Here is a 5617-nt window from a genome sequence, read left to right on the forward strand (position 1 = left end):
TTTCAATCTGGATTCAGGTGAGAAGCTCTATCCGGGTCACGGCACCAAAAACTGTTGGGAACTCAGAAACGAAGACCAGGAGACTCTTGGGTAATCTTCAGCAGGATTCTTTATTGAGAACGCTCTGCGTGGCGCTGCAGTCATCAAGAGGTCTAATTTGTCCTTAAGACATTGTAGATTATATACATTCAAGTGGGAGGGATCCATACAGTAGAGGTGGAGACCATTTTAACAAAGCATGCAAATGCAATCAGGAAGATACCAGACACTGGCATCTTCCCAGCCTTGATCTTATCAGCATAACAGTGTCATTTAAATACTGAGGTGCCTGACAGTATCACGGATACCTTCACATTATCATAGAGACAAAAGGCACAGCTGTGCCTTGAGCTTCAAGGAAGAACATAAAGACAAAAGGTTAATGTCTCAGACACTTGATTCTCCTGATTTGAGCTTCTTGGGTGTCAACTTTATTACCCCAAAAAGTCTGCTATTATATTGGAACCTAGATTTAACATTTACTAAATTTGTAATCCCACAGCCCAAATACAAGATTAAGGAGTTTTTTTTCACCCACTTAACATTGTAGAATTGAGTTTAAAAAATGTGTGTGTGTTCAGGAGGCAAACTTAGGAAAAGTAACCAAGTCTTGTACCGCTCAGATCAAGGGAAGTATTTTTTAAAAATAAATAAAAATTATTTTGCCCACATTTGTCCAGAATACGGTTTTAGGGTTAAGGGGTTGCCACAGCGAATCATCTCTCTCCACCTATCCCTATCTTCTACATCCTCAACACTTGCACCCACTAGCTTCATTTTCTCATTAATTCCTTCTATATACCTCCTCTTTGCCTCCTGCCTGGATGCTCCATTTCCAACATTCTCCCACCAATATACTCACTCTCCCTCCTCTGAACATGCCATCTTAATCTGGCCTCCCTAACTTTGTCCCCCCACGTCCAACATGAGCTGTCCCTCTGATGTACTCGTTCCTAATCCTGTCGCATCTTGTCATTCCCAAAGAAAACCTCAACATTTTCAGCTCTGCTACCAGCTGTGCTAGCTCTGATTTCTGTCTCTTCCTCAGTGACACTTTCTCTAAACCATAGAGCAAGGCTGGTCTCACCACTAGCCTTTACACCTTCCCCTTGATTCTCGCTGATATTTTCCTATCATACAGAACTCCCGACACCTTTCTCCACCCATTCCAACCTGCCTGCACTCGCTTCTTTACCTCTTTCGAACACTCTCCATTACTCTGGACTCTTGACCCCAAGTACTTCAACTCCTATACCTTCTTCACCTCTTCACCCTGCAACCTTACTGTTCCACTTCCCTCCCTTTCATTCACACACATGTACTCAGTCTTACTACGACTGACATTCATTCCTCTTCTCTCCAGCGCAAACCTCCACCTCTCCAGGTTTTTTCTCCACCTGATCCCTGCTCTCACTACACATCACAATATCTGCAAAATCATTGTCCAAGGAGTCTCCTGTCTGACCTCCTCTGACAACTGGTCCATCACTATAGCAAACAGGAAGGGGCTCAGAGCCGATCCCTGATGCAGTCCCACCTCCACTTTGAGCTCCTCTGTCTGAACTACAGCACACCTCTCCACTGTCCTGCTCCTTTCATACATGTCCTGCACCACTCTGACATACTTCTCTGATACTCCAAGTCTACAAACACACAGTGCAACTCCCTCTGACCATTCCTATACTTCTCCATCAAATTTCTCAGAGCAAAAATTGCATCTGTTGTGCTCTTTCTGAGCATGAAGCCATACTGCTGCTCACAAATTTCCATTACCTTCCTAATCCTAGCTTCCACTACTCTTTCCCATAGCTTCATTGTATGGCTCATCAACTTTATCCCCCTATTGTTGCTGTAACTCTGCACGTCACCCTTATTCTTAAAGAAATCGGCACTAACACACTTCTTCTCCATTACTCAGGCATCCTCTCACTCTCTAAAACCCTGTTGAACAAACTAGTCAAAAATTCCACATCTACCTCTTCTAGACGCTTCCAGACCTCCACCGGGATGTCATCAGGACCAACTGCCTTTCCACTTTTCATCCTCTTCAAAGCCTTCCTGACTTCATCCTTTCCATATCTACTTTCTGTTCCACAGAGTTCACTCCTTCTACTCTTTTTTTCCTCTCATTTTCCTCATTCACCAGCTCCTCAAAGTACTCCTTCCATCTCCTCAGTACACTCTCCGCACTTGTGAGCACCCTTCCATCTCTATCCTTAATAACTCTAACTTGATGCATATCCTTCCCATCTTGATTCCTCTACCTAGCTATCCTGTACAAGTCCTTCTCTCCTTCTCTAGTGTCTTACCTAGCGTACAACTCGTCATATGCATTCTGCTGGCCTAAGACACCTCCCTCTTCACTCTGCGATGTAACTCCTTGTATTCCTGTCTATTCTCTTCAGTCCTATCCATGTCCCACTTCTTCTTGGCTAAAATCTTCCTCTGGATACCATCCTGAACTTCCTCATTCCACCACCAAGTCTCCTTATCTTCTTTCCTCCTGACACACCCAGCACCTTTCTCCCTGTCTCCCTGATTATTTCTGCTGTAGTTTCCCAGTCATCTGGGAGCACTACCTGACCACCCAGAGCCTGTCTCAACTTCTGTCTAAATTCCTGACCACCCAGAGCCTGTCTCAATTTCTGTCTAAATTCCTCCTTTTTCAGCTTCCACCACTTGGTTTTCTTCTCTATCTTTTACCTCTTCTTGATACAGACCAACAAAGTCATCCTACACACCACCATCCTATGCTGTCTGGCTACACTCTCTCCCACTACCACTTTACAGTCACTAATCTCTTTCAGATTGCCTCTTCTCCATAGGATGTATTCTACCTGTGTTCTCCTACCTCCACTCTTGTAAGTCACTCTATGCTTCTCCCTTTTCTTAAAATAAGTGTTAACCACAGCAATGTCCATCACCTTAGCAAAGTCCACTACCATCTGTCCTTCAAGGTTCCTTTCCTTAACTCCAAACTTGCCCATCACCTCCTCATCACCTATGTTCCCCTCACCAACATGTCCAGTAAAATCCGCTCCTATCACCACTCTCTCACACGTGGGAATACTCTCCATCACCTCATCTAATTCACTCCAGAATCTCTCTTTCTCCTGTAACTCAAAACCTACCTGTGGGGCATAACCACTAACAACATTCAACATCACCCCTTCAATCTCTAACTTCAGACTCATTACCCTGTCTGACACTCTCTTCACCTCCAGGACATTCCTCACAAACTCCTCCTTCAGGACCACACCTACCCCATTTCTCTTACTATCCACACCATAATAAAACAGCTTGAATCCTGCTCCTATACTACGAACCTTGCTACCCTTCCACCTGGTCTCCTGTACACACAGTATATCCACCTTCCTTCTCTCCGTCATATCAGCCAGCTCTCTATCTTTCCCTGTCATAGTACAAACTTTCAGAGTTCCTATTCTCAATCCTACACTCTTACCTTTCATCTTCTCTCTCTGTCTGTACACTCTCCACCCTCCTCTACTTCTTCTTTGACCACCAGTAACCCATTTTCCACTGGCACCCTGTAGGTCAACAGCTTTATTTAACATTTATTCATTGGAAATTTAGCACGTAATACAGTCTGATAGCCAAGGCCTATGGTTAATATAATAATTTCTAAATTAAAATTGAAATACTAATGGCTCCATCTCTGTTAATTACAGGGTTTCTACGGTCACACAGGTTTGTTTACATTAAACTTGTGACCACGAGAAAAATATGTAGTTCCATACATAGCATCATAGCATCCAGAGGCCACGACATCACGTTCCCACAAGTTAATATGATGCTCCCTCAAATTAATATCTTGTGGCCAACCATGTCACCTTACTGTGCGTTCACACCGCCGGCGTTGAGAGCGTCTAAGCGGACGGAAGTCATTCATTTTCAATGTAAGCCGGCGTCGAGCAGCGGCGAGGAGCAGCGTGGCGCGACTTGGTCATTGAGAGCATTGAGGAGAGTTGAAATCAAGGCAACTTTATGGTAATGAGCTATGATGCGGTTGGGCAGCATCCAATCGGAAAGTCCACCACTTGAGAGGATTACAGAGAACGCAGCTCCGATCACATTAGTTCCCAAGCACAATAGAGGACAGTTTGATTATTGCTGTTTCAAGTTTGCAATAATCTATGAGGTGTCCCTGTTTGCGTACAGGGACATAAAAAAATAATAAAAAGTGATACGTTGACCAAGGTGTCTGAGATTTGTTCATTTTAAGTAAAGGATTTTAATATTTCGTCAACAACAATATTTAATGAGGTTAACTTATAACGTTACCCTCCTTGGGGTTAGTCTGCACGAGATCAACAAGCTTGTTTGCTTTGCGTCCACTTTAAATACAAAATAAGCATTCGATCTACGTCAGAGTGCTCACAAATCTTTCTGCAGCGTCGTGAGCAGAGCGGCAAGAGCGATTTTTAGGGGCACCGTAGCATCCATAGACAGCAAAAGAAATGGACACAGCGACCCCATTGGAACTCAATTGAGACAAGTGAAGCCCATTTTTAGCGTTTTTTAGCACTTCCGTTTCTGACGCGCAGACTCAAACGAAGCTTGACGACGTCAGCAACCTGTCTGCCAGATGTAAATCTTCGAAGTGGCTGTGTGTGCAAACTGCCATCGTTAATCTTGCAGAGACGGCGAGCTTGAGCGGGGAGTTCTTTGTCGTGAGTGAGCAGGAGTAAGTATTCTGATTAATTATTTTGTATAGTATTTTAAAATGTAACGCCAGTACGCCATATTAAGTTAATTGCCTGCGAGCTTCTCCTCCTGTCTGTACGGTAATGCGACAGAGAGTCGAGTGGTTATGACGCAATCGTTAGCCTATTTTTTTACAAAAACTGTTTATACGGGGCCATAATGTAACATAGAAGGTAATGGAGCCCTTTATACATTGTCGTGTATCTTTAGAAATAAATCATGGACAAACGGAGTCTTTAAACGCCTCAGATGTAAAGTTATTCGCTGTCAAAGTGACGCCAAAATGAATGGGAGTCAATGGGAATGCTAACGCAAGTGAAGTTCTGCTAAAAGATGGCAGCCCCCACCCGACTTCAACTTCCGGTCGAGTTCCTTGCCGCCTGGTAGCATCAGACACACGCATGACAACATATTTTAAATATATTTAGAGCATCGACAATGCACTCTAAATGCGCAGAACAGAGACCGCGTGAGGATAATGTGTTTGAAAAAGGCTTCAAAAAATGTATTTGTTTTTGAGGCAGCGTTTGCATTTCATTTGATGGCATATAATATATATGTATTATTACTTACCATAAATAATACTACTAATAATAGTGATTTTCATGTATTTTTACAAATGAAATTATATACTACATATATTAAAATAATTTTTTAAAGATATTATTAAATAATTTTTGGTAGTAATAGTGATTATTATTATTATTATTAACAACAGTAGTAGCAGTAGTTGTCTAGCAGTACTAGTATTTTTTTTTATTGTATATTCGGTTTCCTTTTATTTACGGGGTATTCCTTTCCAGAATAGAGATCCCTCCTCCAAGAAGCAGTTAAGTTCCTCCTATTTTTTCAA

This window comes from Carassius auratus, chromosome 50 (genome assembly GCF_003368295.1).
Source record: "Carassius auratus strain Wakin chromosome 50, ASM336829v1, whole genome shotgun sequence".
Classification (NCBI taxonomy): Eukaryota; Metazoa; Chordata; class Actinopteri; order Cypriniformes; family Cyprinidae; genus Carassius; species Carassius auratus.